The sequence below is a fragment of the Lepidochelys olivacea genome, assembly GCF_965140295.1.
Source record: "Lepidochelys olivacea isolate rLepOli2 genome assembly, chromosome: 7".
NCBI classification, from domain to species: domain Eukaryota; kingdom Metazoa; phylum Chordata; order Testudines; family Cheloniidae; genus Lepidochelys; species Lepidochelys olivacea.
The window spans coordinates 98093476-98112732 of record NC_140417.1 but is presented as its reverse complement, the minus strand read 5'-3'; the positions used below and the strand labels follow the sequence as shown (position 1 = coordinate 98112732).

At 40.8% G+C, this 19257-nt stretch overlaps 1 long non-coding RNA gene across 1 annotated transcript in view; it reads left to right on the top strand.

Moving 5' to 3' along the window:
- Positions 1-12554, top strand: part of LOC311523459 — a 37666-nt gene extending 25112 nt beyond the window's left edge. Inside the window, exons 2-3 of the long non-coding RNA XR_014712341.1 lie at positions 10893-11018; positions 12467-12554. This is a non-coding gene — a long non-coding RNA (uncharacterized lncRNA). The remainder of the gene's footprint in view (positions 1-10892; positions 11019-12466) is intronic.
- Positions 12555-19257: the final 6703 nt, after the last annotated feature.

Sequence of the window (19257 nt, the reverse complement as noted above, 5' to 3'; positions counted from 1 at the left end):
TTATAACACGGGCCACGAAACTTCCCCAAAATAATTCGTGTTTGAATTAGAGCGTGCACAGAGAAAAGCCAGTCTTGATTGAAAAATTAGCAGTGATGGAGAAACCACTAAAGCCTTTGGTAAATTGTTACAATGATTAGTTGTACTTGTTGTACATGTCATCAGTTGTACATGTTACAATGATTAGATGATTAGCATCAACTTCTAGTCAGTGGTTCTTGTTATAACTTTGTAGTACTGTATCTCTAGATAGGTCATAGAGGCCTGCATTAATATTACAGTCTCGTACTTTCATAGTTTTGGCTCCATTGTGCTGGCCAATGTACACACAGAGAATGTTAAAATGTTTTCTGGTCTAAAGAATTTACAGACTAAGGAGACATCCTCTCCTTTCAGTTACATAGTAATAGGTACCCAAAAGAGAACATTTAGATAGGGTACTACACAAGTCCCATATACTCATTGACCTTTTGAGCATCCCCTTTTTGACAAGAATATAAGCTGAAGCTGAATGCAGTCTATTGGAACACTTCGCTAGATTCTGCATTGTGCAGTATAATGGAGTGCTTTGCTAGATTCTACCTTGAATTGAAGGACATTTTACAGTTCAAGTGTTGTGGCAAGACTTATCAAGCTGGAGATCTACAAGGAAAATATCTAAGTGATCTGAGACAGAAAATGCTTTGCTGCGTATCCTCCATTTAAATGTCCTTACATACAAATGCATCATGTATGCTAATTACTTTTTCAGTTTTGTTCCTGAGTTACCAAGTTGCCCAGCGTGCTCTGTGTTGGCCTCAAACTTTTCGTTATTGATGTGAAAAGAAAAGGAGTACTTGTGGCACCTTAGAGACTAACCAATTTATTTGAGCATAAGCTTTCGTGAGCTACAGCTCACTTCATCGGAAGTGAGCTGTAGCTCACGAAAGCTTATGCTCAAATAAATTGGTTAGTCTCTAAGGTGCCACAAGTACTCCTTTTCTTTTTGCGAATACAGACTAACACGGCTGTTACTCTGAAACCTGTTATTGATGTGGTTTTTCAGACTTCCATCCTTTGCTTCCACGTTTGTGGATTATTATATGAAGCTGATGCCTAGATTTATATCTGATCCTCCACACCTTTCTTCAGGAAACTCAATAATGTTAACTTGTCTGATGGGGTTTAGATGACTCAGAGCTGTTTGATGCACTCAAGAAAGCAAGATATAATAAAGATTTCATGTGCAAGAAAAAGCAGCTCATCTAAGTTGTTGTTGTTTTTTAAGGTTGTAGCCAGTTATTTCCTATTCGTTTTTTAAAAAATTACCTTATATTTAAGATTCCTTTGAATTCAATTTCAAATCCCGATATTTTTAGCCTTGCTATTATTTTACTGTTGGTTTTATTCTTTTTTATTAATTTGTGGAGACCCCATCCCTGAGGAATCTGGGTATTCTATTCGATTAAAGATGTATCAGTTATCCTCTGAAAGAATCTCCTCAATTTTCCTGCACTGCTTGGCTACTCTTTTTCTTGTAAAGTCTATGTGTACATAGTAATCTGAACTCCTTCTGTGTACAAGGCAGGTGACGGAAATAATCTCCTTTGTGTGAAACAATAAGGGAAGAACAAGACTGTTCGGCTAAAACGCTCGCTGACTCAAAGCTTGGCACAAAACATAAACTTTATTGAGGTTTAAGATAGTTTAGTTAACTTTTCCTGCAGTTATTTTCATTTCCAAACATACCTCAATTACCTGGTGACAGCCAAGATTGGAAGGGAGTGGGCAAAAATGTGACAAGGAAAGCTGTTCCTGTGAAACTTCCAGCCCAGCTCTGAAGACCCAAAAGGTTCAGCTATGATTTGAAGAAGAACACAAAGTTGGGGTGCTCCTTGAGCCAAACCTCTGACAATTCTCTAATATCTCTCTCTGCCCCTGGTATTTCTAGGGTCTATCAATATATCTGAAATAATCTAGTCACTTCAGAGGTGATTCTGAAACTGCAGAAGGTGAAAATGTGAGCCCTGTGCTCAAGTTCAAGAAACATAGTAGTTTTAGAGTTGAATCTTCATTTTGCAGTCTAGGATTATCATATGGATACCATCAGAATGCTCACACATTGATTTATGGATAACAGATTTATATATTCCATGCCTTTGAGACCACCACAGTAGATTACTGGAGTGCTCTAATTCTAGGACTTTCTGATAAGCACATATGCATATAGAGCTTGCTGCAGCATTTTGAGTCCATCAGTTGAACTAAACATGCAGAGCAAATGTTTCCAGTGTTGAAGAATGTGTATGGCTTTTTTTTAAACAGTGTTTTTAGTACAAACTAGTATTTATTGTTTAGAAAGTTTCCAAGCAAATGGCCCTTAGTGTTGTTCAGATGCACCTTATGTTTCTTGATCTTTTCATTCCCCCCCACCCACCCAAAACAACAAAAATGCTTTTTACTTCTACAAATCATCTTTTCTGTGAAAATGGTGACTTCTCACCTCTGGCACATAAATATAATACCATGCTTTGGGGGTGGGAGTTCACCATTATTTAATGCCAAAAAAATTGTGCTTACTGGTAGAAATGGTGCTCTTTTGCGGATTCACAAGTTGTAGAGTAAAGTTTTGTGGAGAACTTTCAGTTTTGCAAACTGAAAATGAATGGTATCTGCCCCCTTTGCTCCCCATGTGCCTAGGAATATCCGGAAATCTGTGCACTCGGGTTATCTCCTTCCTGTATAGCATTTTGGTCTTTAAGATCTTACCTGACTACTTGCAGCCTAATGATCTGTGGATGGAAGCCCAGCCTAATGATCTGTTGATGGAAGCTTTTGTTCTTTCCTTGGAATGACCAAGCAACAGCAGACACCCCTCGACCATGCTGACATTACCACGTTTAAAATCTGAGCAACAGATTCCACTCTGATGGTGGAAAGCATCTACTAACACACTTGAAATGGCCCCTTGAGAATTCTTCTTATGCAGGTGGTGTAGACCTGGCTTTTACACCATCCCCTTTTCTGGTCTGTACAGGGGCATGACTAGTACAAAAGGGACACTGGTTGGGTTATTCCTATCTCCCAGTGATCCCCAGCTGCTGGAATGACCAACCAGGGTTGTGAGCTGCTAGCGCAAGATGGAGCAGTCTTCAGGCTGCTCTACATCCCATTGCGGACTGGCCTGGCATCTGGCAGTCCAAAGATTGGAACAAAGCCAGGGTGACTTCGCACCACCTTCCTCCAATGCTGTACAAAGGCTGAACTGGGACTTGGTGATTGGAAAGCCTGTTGTTCTGCTTCAGAAAGAACAAAACTGCTGATTTAAACCCAACAATGTGATTACAAAACTATCTCTGACAAATGTATAACTGAAAAACCCCGTTCAGATGAAGTCAATAAGTTGAGATTTGTTCTGACCCTCAGTGCAAGTGTAACCAGAGTTTTTGTTGGTGGTTTGTTCAGGGATTTTTTTGCTCTAACTTTCTTGTTTCCCTGGTTGTAGGGGATGAGGCAATTTACGAAGAAATGCAAAATCAGACAATCATGCCATATTATTTACTCAGGAGACCAGATGAGCTCATTTAGAAGAAAACTTCAGACAACTTGCCATGCCGGTTAAAAAGTAGCTGGGTGGGGATGAATCAGGCCTCTGCTTGCCCAAAGCTAGAATGCATGCTAAAAATGCATAAAGATAATGACTGCACTGTTTTCAGCTGATAACTTCAGCATTGCTGTTTGAGCCGCTCAGAGCCAAGCTGATAAGTGCTGGGAAATATCAAGCTGTGACAAGGTGCAGAGAGCTTACCCTGGATCCAGAAAATGCCCCTGAGGTTGTGGAGCAGAGCACCTCAGGGCACCAAGGAACTTAATTACTTGATTTAAAAGGCAACATCTGTAACTCCCATTGACTCCAGTGCGAGCTCTAGGTGCTCAGCATCAAGAAAATCACATAATGAAAAAGCTCTTTAAAAGCAGGCCACTTGTAGGCAGATGGGAAAGGCATGGTAGGGAGCTAGGTGGCTGCAGGGATGGCAGCCAGGCTAAGCTATGTGAGGGGCTGATTTTTGTTATAGCCCAGATGAGCCTTTTTGTTTTGTTTGGTTTCAGAGTAACAGCCGTGTTAGTCTATATTTGCAAAAAGAAAAGGAGTACTTGTGGCACCTTAGAGACTAACCAATTTATTTGAGCATGAGCTTGCATCCGATGAAGTGAGCTGTAGCTCACGAAAGCTCATGCTCAAATAAATTGGTTAGTCTCTAAGGTGCCACAAGTACTCCTTTTCTTTTTGTTTTGTTTGAAAGCCTTTTGCCTATTGTTAAAGATCAACTGTGATGAACACTCAACATGTTTACGTTTGCACCTCGCTGGGGGTTAGGGCACATTAAGACTGCATCGCTGTTCTGCTTGCTTTGATAGTTGAAATAGCAGGGATGTTATATCTTCACTCCCCTTGCTTTGTTGAAGAGTATCAGCACAATTCTTGGAGGGCGACACAAGGCTGAAACCTGAATTACCACTTCCCCTCTCTCATCTAGGATGGCGAGTCAGAATCTATGACAATCTGTTTATTCTGGTTTTCTCCCTCCACCTGCATTGCTGGCATGAGCTCCCTGAGCTGAATGGCTGGCCTAAGAGGGGCAAAGGAGTAAATCAATCACTCGTCCATACAGCAAGATCCCTCCTGCTAACTGTCTGCCAAGCCAGAAGTGTGAGCAGAGTTGTCATTGATGATGCTGACACAACATATCAAGATCAGGATTCACCAGACTCTGGCTCTGAGTGACCTTGAGCAAGTCTCTTAACTTCTGTGTATCTGCGCATCTGTAACACTGGTACAGTAATTATATGCTTCACATCTCTAGGAGAGAGTACAGTTTCGTTATTTGTTTTAAAGCACTTTCGTTCCTTAACCAAAATAGCAAAATGAATATAACAGATTCACATTTTGAAAACTTCAACCTCAAAGCCTCCTTTCTATTAATAAGAATATGCCCAGTTTCCGTTATAACTTCTTTTGCAAATCTGGCTTCTCTTTTGCTTTCCTGTCCAGCACTGACTTCCAGGCAATAGCTTGTCTATGCACTAATGTCCTGCCCCACTGTTAATGAAATTTAGCATCTTATCTCTTTGTGCTGCCACACTCTGGCTAGATGAGTTTTCCGCAATAACCTAACTCCCAGACTAACTTATTTACACTTGTTGATACTGATCTTTCGGTTCCATCTGCTAATCCAGGACCTGATTCTGTATCACTGATTCACATGAGCAGTCCCTTATTCAATGGAGCTCTCACATGTGTAAGAGCAGTTGGGTAAGGCCCCTAGTTACTCATACAATTTCTTTGAATCTGGTTGCACTGTTTCTCCTTTCTTTGCCCTACTATACATGTTAGTATTAGAAGCTGTCATACTTGGGTGCCTGGAGGGGTAGAGATCCAACAGTAGATGGGGAGGGGTAGAGTAGAGGGAATACTAGGATAGGGAGAGCAAAAAAGAATAAAAACATTAAAAAGAGAAAAAATGCACAGAAAAAAATAAAATAAACAGTAAACTACAAGAAGAGAGTAAGTGTGCAACCACTGTACATGGAGCCAGGGCCCTTAAAGACACGAACCTATCTGCCTATACACTGTGAAATTAAGCATTCCAGGATGGGCATCGCTGCTAGTTTATCTATAAATTCACCTTATAAACTCATAGAATTTAAAGACAGAAGGGGCCATCATGATAATCTAATCTGACCTGCACATTTCAGGCCACAGAACCTCACCCACCCACTCCTGTAAAAAATGTATAACTTCTGGCTGAGTTACTGAAAAACTTCAAGTTACAGAGAATCCACTATTTACTCTAGTTGAAATCTGCAAGTGACTCATGCCCCATGCTGCAGAGAAAGGCGAAACCCCCTAGGGTCTCTGCCAATCTGACCTGAGGAAAATTCCTTCTCCACTCCACATATGGCAGTCAGTTAGACCCTGAACACGTTGGCGAGACCAAACAGCCGTACACTTGGGAATGAATTCTCTGTAGTAACTCAGTCTTCCTTGTCTAATATTCTATCACCAGCTGTTGAGGATGTTTGCATCTGGCAGTCAATGCTTCTATATTACTTCTATAAAAACTCTACAGCTGGGGCTTGTGTTTTGGGGGGACATTAATTTCATTGGGGGTGTGTGTATTTTTAGCAATTTTTGAGTTCTATGTTAACACCAGCGTGTTTCAGGGCTTTCTCTTTGTGTGTACACACAATACTGTTTCAAACTGCACTACGTTATAGTACACTAGGCAACCTTTAGTGCACACCAGCAGGGTCTACACGAACCAACCAATGTACAACGTGTTAGTCATTGTCTTTTGTATGACATTTTAAAAACAATAGGCTGGATTATAATTGAATCTTGAGAGTCAAAAGCTATTCTAATGCTTCTGGGGTAGCTAGGTGGATTCCCCCTTGTGCCACCACTGTAGCATGAACAGGACACTTGTCCATGTTATGTTGCATGGCTTGTACCTCACCACAGTCACAATTCGATGAGTCTTTGAATTTCCATTTGTGGAGGAGATTCCCACGCCTTCTGTGCATTGTCCGAACGCGGTTGAGTACAATCCACTGCCTATGGGAAAGGCAGAATCCCAGGAATTCTTTCATTGGCTCTTTAATCAGGTCTTTGTTTGGGATGTCATGAGCAGCCCGCAATTCAAGCCAGTGAGTGCTGGTGTCCTTTCTGTTGGCCTGTAGCATTGATGGGTGCATCCAGAAAGGCTTCCTGGATTTGAGTCAGGAGGGTGGCCCTGAGTTGAGATCTTGGTGTATCTGCAGGCAGCCAGGATTTTGTTGTACTCCTGGACCACAGCAGTATCTCACCTGATGATGTTGGCTGGTGTGATGCCCACCAAAACTGAAATCTACAGTATTGGCATAGACCCAAGAGAACCGCTAACAATCCAGAGAGTAGCATTGATTCCAGTGTCAATGAGATTGGTGTGGGAGCTGTTGCACCAAACTGGTGTGCAATGCTCCACTGTTGACAAGGCCAGGGCTTGGACAGACGATCAAAGCATGCATGCATCACGTCCCCAGGATGTGTCAGCAATCTTCTGCGTGATAACCCTTGTCTTTATCTTCTTTTTGGTGTTGTCATGGTGTTGGCAATAGCTCAGTGTCCATTCAAGGGTAACCCCGAGGTACCATGGATTGTGGTCATGCTAAAGAGACAGCCCATATGTTAGTGTGCTTTAAAAATTACACCCCTGTACTGCTTATTATTGCTCCATGTCAACAAGCCCCTAGATTCAAGTTCGGGAGCAGAGACGTTGCTCATATAAACAAACTGGCCTGGGAAAGGGGTGAAGTCAACACAAATTGAGTAACCATTCTCATTCTTTCTCCAGTGTTTATTGGATAAACACCAATTTCATTTTTATTTATTGATTAATTGGGGGTGTTTGTTTATCAGTTAAAACCCAAAAGCAGACACCCTACCTATAACCCACCCATTAAATGTTTTGTTAAAACCTTTTTACTATTTACAAAGCACCAAATATTTTAAACATGCTGGGCAAACAGCACCACATGCTTCCAGTGTGAAGTAGCAGCTGCTGGAGCCCAGATACATTCACAAGCAAAACACATGAAGTTGAGTAAAGGTTTCCAAAATGTAAAGGCACCTACCTCAGAGGTCTAAACCCACTACCTATGGGATATATCCTAAATGTGGGATGTTTGACTGAAGGGTTTTGGTTCAGGAGGTCCTCCATTTTGGGGACTTTCTTAATCACCGAGGGGAAGGTGCATTAATCTGGACCTGTTGCTGCATATGTCTCTTATTTTGAACATATAATCCTCTCCTCCTCCTACCTTTTGCACAACACACATTGCACACTCAGATCTCTCTCAGTCCACCCTCCACTCCATTATTTTCCCCCTTCCCTCAGCAAGAGCTGCAAGACAGAAGAGTCTTTAACAGCTGAAGCTCGTTAAAACCGTTTAGCACCTCCTTTTTTCTGGAAAGGTGAGACAGAGAACTTGAAAGTCTGCTAGTCTGGTAACTGGAGTGCAGTCGTTTGTCAACAAGTGCATCAATGTTTAGCATCCTGGGGTTATTATGAACCACCAGTTTCAGGTGTTCATGATCATTTCCGCTTAAGTTCACAATAAGAGCTGATCAGATACGGAACAAACAGTATTTGTGAACATCCATTTGAATTCCAAATAGGTTTTGGTTTGATAACCTTCATAAGTCTTCATAATTAACTTTTTCTGAATGAAGTGATGAAGTGAGCTGTCGCTCACGAAAGCTTATGCTCAAATAAATGTGTTAGTCTCTAAGGTGCCATAAGTACTCCTTTTCTTTTTGCGGATACAGACTAACACGGCTGCTACTCTCAAACCTGTTCTTCTGAATGTGTTTTTGTTTACAAAAATGTGTAAGAAATGGCCTTTCTTCATATGCAGATAGGATATTTACGAATAAACCAGATTGTGTGTTTGCTGTCCTTTATTCATTATTAAAACTTGTTGTAAATTTTCCATTGTAAAGTGTTTTCACTGGAAAATGTAGTGCTTACTAAATTTTTATATTCCAAGAAGCAACATTTTGAAATGAAACATTTTGTTCCAAATCAACATTTTGTATTTTATTCTGTTTCAAAATGTCAAAATTGTTTGTTTAGACATTTCTTAATTGAAACGTTTGGGAACTTTTCAGTATTTCTTCTTTTCATCATGATCTGAGAGAAAAACAAATGTCAAAATGATGGAATTTTCCCCAGGATGAAAATTCCATTTTCCTGCCATCTCCATTCATTATTTGTCATGTGTTAGTTGGAGGTTCAACGTTACATTTGCACAGCACAGAAAAGAAGAATACTTTGCTCTTATATAACGTTTTTCACCTGTAGATCTCAAAGTGCTTTACAACAGATAGTAAATATTGGGAAACTGAGGCACAAAAAGTGAAGTGGTTTGTCCAAGCAGATCAGTGGAGGAGTGAGGAATAGAACTCAGTCTCTTAACTCCCATTGTCTTATCCACTAGTCCAGAAACATTGCCATATTCTCAGCACTTAGGTGACTGCTCATAGACCATTGACAATGAACAGCAAATAGTGTAAATGAACAGTTCATGAACAACCTATAGTGTGAAAATTGTTCATCACGTTATTTGGTTCATATTTATGTATAGTAACTACAGACTTGATCTGGCAATGATTCACAAACAGAAAAAGGAATATATTTGTATTGTGGTTTATTTGCAATGTAGAGTCTGATCAGCTCTATTCATAATGCAGAATTTCTAAAGTAACTGTGTGAGAAGATGATTATTTCCTGAAATTTAATATTAGCTACTTCAACTGTCCTCTCCAAGGCGTACTAACAGACTAGTCAGTATGCCTTAGACTAGTTACTATGCCTTATAGCAATACAAATGGAGGTTTGTGGTTGTGTTTGAATGGCTTACATGTGACTTAGTACTTCACAAGAAAGGATTAAACATTTATAGGAAAAGAATGACATCTGCAGTTATACTAGCTAAAATAATAATGATCATTGCTACCAACCCTCCTGGTTCAGGGCACATGCTGATTCCCCAGAGTCCTCAGGAAGAAAATTCTTCCATGTCATAGTAATGCCCTGTTAGGTGTTGTGTGAGGATCTTACACCTTCTTTTAAGACATCTGGCACTGGCCATTGTTGAAGACAGGACATCAAACAAGGGGCCAAATTCCAATCTTGTTTACACTGGTTCAACACTGATGTAAGTCCATTGACTTCAGTGGAATAGCGCCTAGTTTACACCACTGTAAGTGAGATCTAAATCTGGGCCTAGATGAACCAGTTTTCTGTTCCATATGTCAACCCCTAAATTCTTGTAAATCATTGGCTTCTTCATGTCAGTATTTATGAAGTGAATGCAAAAACTGCCTGGAAAAAAAGGCCTTTCAGTACAAATGCCTTTGGAATCAGCTGTTTGGGGCAACATTTTGTAGCACGGGGAAACATAATATTAAATATATGTCACAAGGTGGGGGTGAAGATGGGAAAGTCAGCAGCTGGTCCAGTAAAATATATTACTTCACCCACATTGTCTCTCTAACATACTGGGACTGTCATGGCTACAACTACACTGCATATAGCAGAATGATAAAGGCAATTGTGCAGAGCATTATTGCTGCCAAGCTTATTAGCCATACCTCATGATTCATAGAGGACTCATTTCTAAGGAAAATAGCTAATGATTTCAGTAACAAAGACCGGTGCCATAGCTTCAGTTATGCAAACACATCACACAGTATCAGGGGGGGAAAAAATGCCAGAGAGAACAACTGAGAGAACAATCCGTATTGTTATTGGCAACATCTGTAACTGAACCTTTGAGGGACTGAGCTTTTCTTCCAGGCCAAAATGTGTGAAGTAGACAATGATGTGGTCAGAATTGTGATTATCCTGCAAGTTAATAATGCTTCAGTAAAACTCATTACAGAGCTAATGCATTAAGGCACAACTCTTTATAATTTTACTTCACACAGAATAAATCATGCTGGTAAGTGTCTCATTTCAGCCATGGGCATCTCCCACTGCACTAGGCTGATGAGCCCTTAAAGAGAAAGAAAAACATATCCCTGTTGTGAAATATTCTGTCTGTATTCATTTCATTTGCTTATTCTGCAGGAGGCCTGTTTCCTGCACTACAGAGTGAAAAGGATTTCCTTGTTGAAATGTCACCATAACAAACACCTGCACACTATGTACTGTGGCTTTGTTGTGTTTTCTTTTAACCCTTGAGTGGCTTTTTGATTTTTTTAAAGAGTTAAAATGGGCTGCCCCCCAAATTTTGTTTTGAGGTCTAAAGAGGCTAGAATACTGGTTTTAGCCTTTGTTTTTCATTTTCACATGTCTCTGACTATCTAGGTTCAATCAGAAATAGCACATTATTGCAAGAAAGACTGTTCTCATGGTGTTTGCATCCTGCCTGGAACCACTGGACATCTGGGAAGGAGGAAGCCTTTTCTTACATGACTCCAGCAGATGCAAAAGGTATGGATGTAACTTAGATAAGGTATGTAACTTATCTGAATCCTGGAGGCTTACGGTATTTACACCCATCCCTACCTAGAGGCACAATCCTGCTAACACGTATGCATATGACAATGAGGCTATTCACAAATAAACTTATTCACATGCTTTTCTGTGAGTATGCAAGCAAACTGAGGTGTCACAGAAACACCACAGGCAGTTTGAGGTAACCCAACCTGCCTTGTATACTCTCAAAACCTCAACAAACAGCTCCAGGTCCCTATGCGTGGAATCAAAACCTGTAAGCAGGCACAAGACTTCATTGAGGTATCTGAGTAAGACCATTTAAGTTGTACCCTCAGGACCAATCACGAGCTGCACTGGGACAATTTTTGTCCTCAGTATTTTACCTTACTGTTGAAGCTCTGTACTGGCTGACAGTTGAGATGGGAGTCACCTACACTAGCAATTTTTTTACCCTTTATTACCAGTGAGCAGCCCTGTACCCGTGGAAGCGCTCGTAAAGACCTGAAGCAGGTGTTTTCACCACCAACTATGTCATTTAGCCCTGCTGCAACAGTGGAAATTTTTAAGGGAAAAAAGGCTCAAGGAGACATAGCCTTGGTGTCTGGCCTTGAACTTGATTCTGACTCATAGGGTACACTACTGCTTTGACAACCATGGTTTTGACATGTCTGTGCTTAGATCCTACTGTGATTAGCACCTTAAAAATACCGTAGATAAAAACCATCCCACCTGGTTCCCAAGTGGGTAGTGTGGGTAAGTGAAACTGGTGTTGAAAGGCATTTGCTTAAGAAATTGCAATGATGTTCATTAGCATTAGGCTGATCCAGTTATACAATTCTCAGCAGTCAGGGACCACTGATTTTTGTTCTTGTATATGCCTGGAAGGTGGGAAGTCTCATGAAAAGCTAGAGATAGGGCTGGTCTGCATCTAAAATTTAGGTTAACTTAGAGACGCAACTGTAGTGTCTGTAGTGTAAACAAGCCCTAAGACTCCCTCCCTCCCTCTTGCACAAATAAAGCTTTTTCCTGCAGTCTGAATGTTGGTAAATATAACCTTGAGGCCATCCACACCTGCTGTTTGGGTTTAGGCATTAGCAAAGAATTCAGTCTGGCTGGTCATTAACTTTGCACAGAATAAGCGACTTTAGAAAGCAGAACTTTATCAAGGCAGATTATCGAACAGGCCTTTAAATCTGTACTTATAATTTTTCATGTTGATGACATTGGACATGAACATTTTGGGTGCCAAAATATTCAGAATAGCAAGATCAGCGTGCCTACACACGTGCTATTTTCACATACAGCGCTGAGGTTAGATATGTCAGAAAACATGAGCGCCCAAAATTGGGGGTCTGAATGTGTGAGCAGGGTTGAGGACACTTTCAAAACCAAGGCCAGACGTGTGTTCTCATAGCATCATTCTCCTTTCTGTCTGTGCTCAGGGTATGAGAAAAAAGCTGCAACATACAAAACACAACTGGGAGGTTACTGATTAAAAGTGAAGAATACAAGACAGGAACAACTGTTAGGCTGGGCAGTTGTTGAAGATAATTCAAGGTGAGCTAAAGTTCCCTAGCTCACCTATAGTACAATGTGTTCTCAGCGCAGAGCCAAGCAAGCCATCTGATTGTTGAATTAGATTTATGCAGTAAAAATATCAATTGTTTGCAAATGTCCTGATTTGAAAAAGGAAATGTTCAAACCTTATTTTATAATTTTACTGAGAGATTTAAACTGGCTGCAGTTACAGGCAGCCTTGCAACACATATAAATGTTTAAGTGTAAGTCCGTTACATTGTATTACATTTTTATGTCATTCAGTGTCTTAGAGAAGGGGGAAATGTAAGGCCTGGTCTTAAGAGGTGCTGAGCTGCTTCATTCCCCAGGGACAATCAGCATCTTGCAGAATTGTGCCCTTAATTTGCCCGCAAAGTATTTCTTCAAAGAGAGTTTTAAAATGGCAAAACAAAGTTATCCAGTTCTCTAATAGGAATGACACAGTTAAGCTCCCCTTGCTGACTTATCTGTGCTGTAACTGTGAAATAAAGCACATGAACATATGGGACCTCAGGCAGGGAAATTGGGTACTTGCTATGTAACCTTCACAAATCAGTTCATTTCTCTCTCTGTCTCTCTCTCTCTCTCTCTCTCTTTTTTTTTTAAATAGCATCTGAAGGAAGCTGAATTGAACAGCAAGTAAACAAATGAGAAGAACACCCCACCCTTCCTCTTATTTGAAGGCTGTGCAATTAATGGAGAATGTGACCAGCCAGTCCTTCCCTTGCTGCCAGGACAAACTCTTGTTAATTCACGTTGCCAGTGTTCTACAGAGCAACAGCAGCACTTGCCCTTCCGCTTGCCTTTTGGTTGGACAGCCAGTGGCACTGCACAGGGAGAAAGTAAGACACAATGGATCTGAATCTCACACCTGGGTGGTGTGAATGGGTGTTCTGCATACACTGTTGTGTCGTGGGAGGACACGGTATCACTGCCATTTCGGTTGCTGCAGTAACTCCACTATGAACAAAAAACCTCTTCCCAGTCAGTACACAGAGAAGAATATGAAGAAGGTGCTTTGCAGTCCCTGCTATATTGTGCTGTTTGTTGTAATAACAGGATAAGTAACAGCCAGAAAAAGATGGAGTTGAGGGTTTCTCCACCCCCAAGTCTATTTATCCCTCTTGACCTCTAAGCATCACCTTTCAGATAGCCAGCTAACAGCATCTGTGAGCTGGAGTTTGTACCTTTTCCCTAGACCAAAATTATCCACCTTTTCAGAACACAATCGGTGAGATCTTCAGTTAGTGTAAATCAGCACAGATCAATTGATTTCAGTGCTCTGCACAAGTCTGGTGACTCGAATTGACTTCAGTAGAGCTAGCCAATTTACACCAGCTGAGAGTCTGCTCCCATAACACTAACTCTTTTAAATCTGTATGTGTAACCTCAGTTCTTCATTCAGTTCTTCCTGAGGCACAACTCCAGTTGAAGTCCATCAATTTTGCCCAAGTAAGGGCTGTTGTACACCAGAAAATTAAATTGACCCAGCTCTGTCGCTCAGGTTGTGAAAATCCACAGCCCTGAGCTGAGCTAAATTCTCCAGTAGTCAGTGCTAGGTTGATTGGAAGAATTCCTCCTAGCTCCTGCCTCTCCGGGAGGTGGCCTACCTTTGCAGACAGGAGAACCCCTTCCACTGGCATACGTAGTGTCTATGCTGAAGTGCTACAGCAGTGCGTCTGCAGCAGTGCCGTTGTGTTGCTGTAGCATTTCAAGTGTAGACAAGCCTTAAGTATGAAGTAAAGAAGACTTCAGGTTTGGGAGCCTTTTTTATTGTTTAATTATATATCTTGTGAGTTGTTCACTTCTTGGATGTTTTTCCATATGAAAAGTTTTGCCTGACTCTGCATGCTCAAACAAAACCAGAACTACTGCCACAAGATCTGTGAACTCAGAGATACAACTGAGGACTCTCTGAGCCATTGAGAAGTCTCTCTGAATCTCTCTTTATGTCAAATTCAGACCCATGGTAATGCATCTGAGTGAGACATCTGCACAATTGGCTAGCTAGAGACAGGTACCAAAATATCTACCCTGTCTTCTGGCAGGCAGATTACATCACTATCCAAAGTATTGCACATTTCTGAACTAGTCTGACCTATCTTTTTTTTTCAAGCCTATTGCTGTAAAATATGCTTCGACACACGCACTAAAAAAAAGCAACAAAGGTTTGTCTTGGGTTTCAGTTCTCTGGATAGAATATCCCCCAAACTGGAGATAGAACCTATACTACAGATTTAAGAGATTAAATCCTCAAGAGAGTCCTAATATGCACTGAGTGAATTCAAAGTCCAAAATACAAACTCCTGGCAGATAAGATTCACCTAAGGAGAGTTCCCAGGAAACAAAACGTCATTGCTCTGTTGGATGGGGGCAGGAGGAGGGGAAGGAATCATTAGCTGAAAGCGTAAGCTGTCTGTGAAGACTTTATATGAAGAACTGATGTGTGGTGAATCAGTCCTGAAGCACTCTCTTGTGCAATAGGCAGTCAGTGGGAGGAACACACTGTCATTTCCCTGGGAACACCCGCAAGTAGCATCTTACCCACTTCGCTACAGTTGGAACACACCCCAAGGAGCAGAGCATGTAGGGCCCGACGTACACGTTGACTATCTTCCCATTTCACCGTGCAGGCAGCAGTACAGGAACGCCGTCTGAGCACTCTCCAGGATGTGGTGTATATCGGAGCAATCGTCAGACTGAAGTGCTGCTGTCTTGACTACCTTTCTATTAATAGAACAAATCAAAATGTTTTGAAGAACTAGAAAATATTGGATCAGAAGATTTGGCCTGTTTCTCAGCAAGTGGTTATGTTCCCTTGAGTGTGATTCATAGAACCCAAACTTCCTGCACTCGTCTCATGGACTGTTAGCTGCAAACATTTAGTCTTCCTTTAGTACAAGGAAAATTTCAGTTCAATACAGAATACTGACAATACCGGTCATAATTGATTACAAGATATCTTAGATTTTCAGAGAGACCTTTTGAAAGCATTGCATGGGGAGAGTTTGACCACATGATTACTATTCCCATCAATGGTCAATGACACCTAAATATCCCATGGCTACAAAGTAGGGAACCCTTGCACCTTATATCTCATCTTTCATGAGAAAATGGAGGAACTTTGGGAAAGTCAGCAGCTGTTGGTAAAAATCACATCATGCTGTATTTTTAGAAATAGAAAGAGCCTTGCTTCCTTTTCTATAGAATCTTCCTTCACCATTTTACAGATACATTTTTATAAATTTCCAATCCTATACCTGTAGAAAAGGAAAGCAGGAAAGTGTTACAAGAGTTAGAAACATTAGAAACTTCCAAGAAAAAAAGAACTCATCAAGAAGTCCACTAAAATGATGGGTTCTAAATTAGCTGTTAACACTTAAGAAGGAGACTGAGTTATTATTGAGCAGATGTTCTCAGAGAGCTATCCACAATGTGCAGCGGCAGTCAAAAAAGCTAACAGTATGTTAGGAACCGTTAGGAAAGGGATAGATAATAACACAGAAGAGAACATGATGCCACTATATAAATCCATGGTATGCCCACACCTTGATTACTGTATAGAGTTCTGGTCACCTTGTCTCAAAAAAGATATCTTAGAATTGGAAAAGGTACAGTGAAAGGAACAAAAATGAATATAGGTATGGAACAGCTTCCATTTGAGGAGAGACAACTAAGATGGAATATCTTCAAGATCTATAAAATCGTGAATGGTGTGGAAAAAGCGAATAAGGAAGTGTTATTTACCCCTTCACATAACACAAGAAGCAGGGGTCACGCAATGAAATTAATAGCACATTTAAAACAAACATAAGGAAGTACTACTTCACAGTCAACCTGTGGAATTCTTTGTCAGGGGATGTTGTGAAGGCCAAAACTATAACAGGGATCAAAAAAGAATTAATTAAGTTAATAGAGGATAGATACATCAATGACTCTTAGCCAGGATGGTCAAGAATGCTACCCCATGCTCTGGGTGTCCCTAACCCTCTGACTGCCAGAAGCTGGGCCTGGATGACAGGGGATCACTCTGTAATTGCCCTATTCTGTTCATTTCCAGTGAAGAATCTGGCACCAGCCACTCTCAGAAGATAGGATACTGGGCTAGATGGACCACTGATCTGATCCAGTATGTCCATTCTTATTTTCTAAAACACTGTAGGGGCAAATGGAGGTGGGGGGTGGGAATTCCTTGGGATTAAAAGCCAAGATCAAAGCGTGCTCATGTTGCATCTCGGCATATAAAATACCAGATACACAAGCTGTCCATTGACTATCAAATATGTCAACTGTTCTAAAGAAACAAACTGTTCAAAGAATTATCCAAACAGCTTTAGCTTCATCAGGATCTACATCACCATGAATTGAATGGACTTCTTTGACTTAATAACATTACTTTATTGTGATGGCAACCCCTCTCCTCCTCTTTTTTTTTTAATTCTTGTCATTAACAGGAATTCACCCAGATGTGCTGGTCTGGCTAAGCTGTGCTCAGTGTAGGACCAGGGACCATTAATGTCACTTTTGCATTTCCATTATCCTAAAACCAGCTGGAGGCTGGTCCAGCTCCTGGTTTAATTCGGTATATCTTGAATGTTTAAATTAGAGGAGCTGTGAGGTCATTTCAGCAGCCAGGGATTATCAGGCCTATGGATGTCCTGCCCAGGTCCCTTTTCCCCAGGGACCATGTAAGGATGTGGTGTGAAATTGCTATAGAAGTCCCAAAGCACCCACGGGGAATCCTCAGTGGGCCCTTAAATTGTAGCTTTGACTACTTTGCAAATATTAGACCTACATTTCCAGATAGATTCAGACTGCTCCTGTATCTGGTAACAACAGATGAGGCACAATGCTGTTCTCCTACAAAAAAAAACTGCATTAAAAGTGAACTGCAAAGGAAAAATCTGTTAGCAGTGTGAAGCATTGTCTGAATTAGAGAAATTTACTGTTTTTGTTCCTGTTAGAATGCTTGTAAAGCACTTTGTATCAACAGCCAGAAGTGCCCCCCAACACTTGATGTGCATGCCAGATATTGGTATCGTTTGGCTTCAAAGCTGTTTCAATCTCAACTGTTTCAGTTTTGGCGTAGATTAAGGTAGGTAGGGTGATAGCATAGGTAATTCAAATAATTCCCCTGGTACAGTCCTACGGTGAACCTGCGGCCGTTCAGAATCTACTGCTGTTCTAAAATGTTTTAGAAGGAAGAGCAAAACAGCACAGGTCAGATCACAAATCAGCATGGCAAAGGGGCCATAATGTACCCCTTAATACTTAAACCAGTTTTATCACACAGTCCACTATGAAGGGATCAATTCCTTAATGCAGACAGGCCTAAGACTCATCAACCTTTCCCCTCACTCCTTTACTGAGGACTGGTAAAGTAGTAAGTGTTTGCTTGTGATATCAATATTCCCTCAGTCCTCCAAAGAGCTCTCCATCAAAAATAGATAAGTCCAGAAAGACCTGATATTTATAACAATAGAAAAAATAGCAGAAGATTAAAAGAAACCATTCTGAGAATGCCTTTATATCTCCTAAAGGAGAAGTAAATGGTAGATTTTTCTTTTGCAGTTCACCTTGAAGATATGCAGGAAAATTTGTTGTTGTATGAATCACTTTCTTTATCTCTGCAAACTCTGTTCCTTTATTTCTGCTGCAAACATTTGCTAACTATAAATAAAAGAAATGTATTGACACTTGGGAGGGTCTGAGTTTGGAGAGTTTGTTCTTAGCAGCCAAATACAGGTTGTAGCTGGCAGTTAGGTGAGTGCCCATAATATGTTGATAAGCGTCTTTCTTTAAAAATGTACTTTGTACTTTTCAAATAACACAAGTGAAACAAAATCTGGCTCGTGGTAATTCAATTACTACTTTTGTTTTTTTTATTAACAAATTGAATAAGCCCATCATAATGAGACAGATCATCCCACAGCTCCCTCCTATGGAGTTCTGGCACCTGTCTCTGAAGCATCTGGTGCTGGTCACTGTCAAAGACAGGATCCTGGATTGGATGGGCCTCAGGTCTGATCCAGTCTGGTAGTTCCTATGTTGTTATTCAATTGTTTCCACATAGCTTAAACAAAAGCACCTTTGCTCAAGATATATTTTGAGGTGGATCTGTTTCCTAATGAATATTGTCACCTACACTAAATGTCTGCCCCCCAATTTGTATTGACTTTGCCTCATTCCTGGATTGCAAAGAAACCTAAAATATGCCATTAATAACATACAGCTCTTTATTTTTTCAAGTAAAATGCATAGGAGCTCCCTGGAAATACTCTGATATTGCAATTTTGTGTGCATGACATAAGTTGTTTTAATTCTTTATTTATTTTATAGAGCATGGACTACATTTTCTATTGTATCCTGAATGCACTTAGCACAGCAGAGGAGGGGCCAACGAATCAGCCAGTTGCAGTTTAGAGCAGTGTGGGAGCTGTTCTAAACTGTACCAGCTGGCTATGGTCCCCTAGGGCCCATATGCTAGCTGCGAATAGTCGGAGCTTTGCTTACACTACTGGTGTATAAGTAAGGACAGAGTTTAGCCATATGAAATATAGATTTAGATGAGTTTTTCTTACTAGATCACACATTGCAGAAACGAACTACAGCCTGGCGCCATTCAATATTAGATCTCCGCCAGCTGTTAGGCAGTCAAATAATGGGACTCCATCAA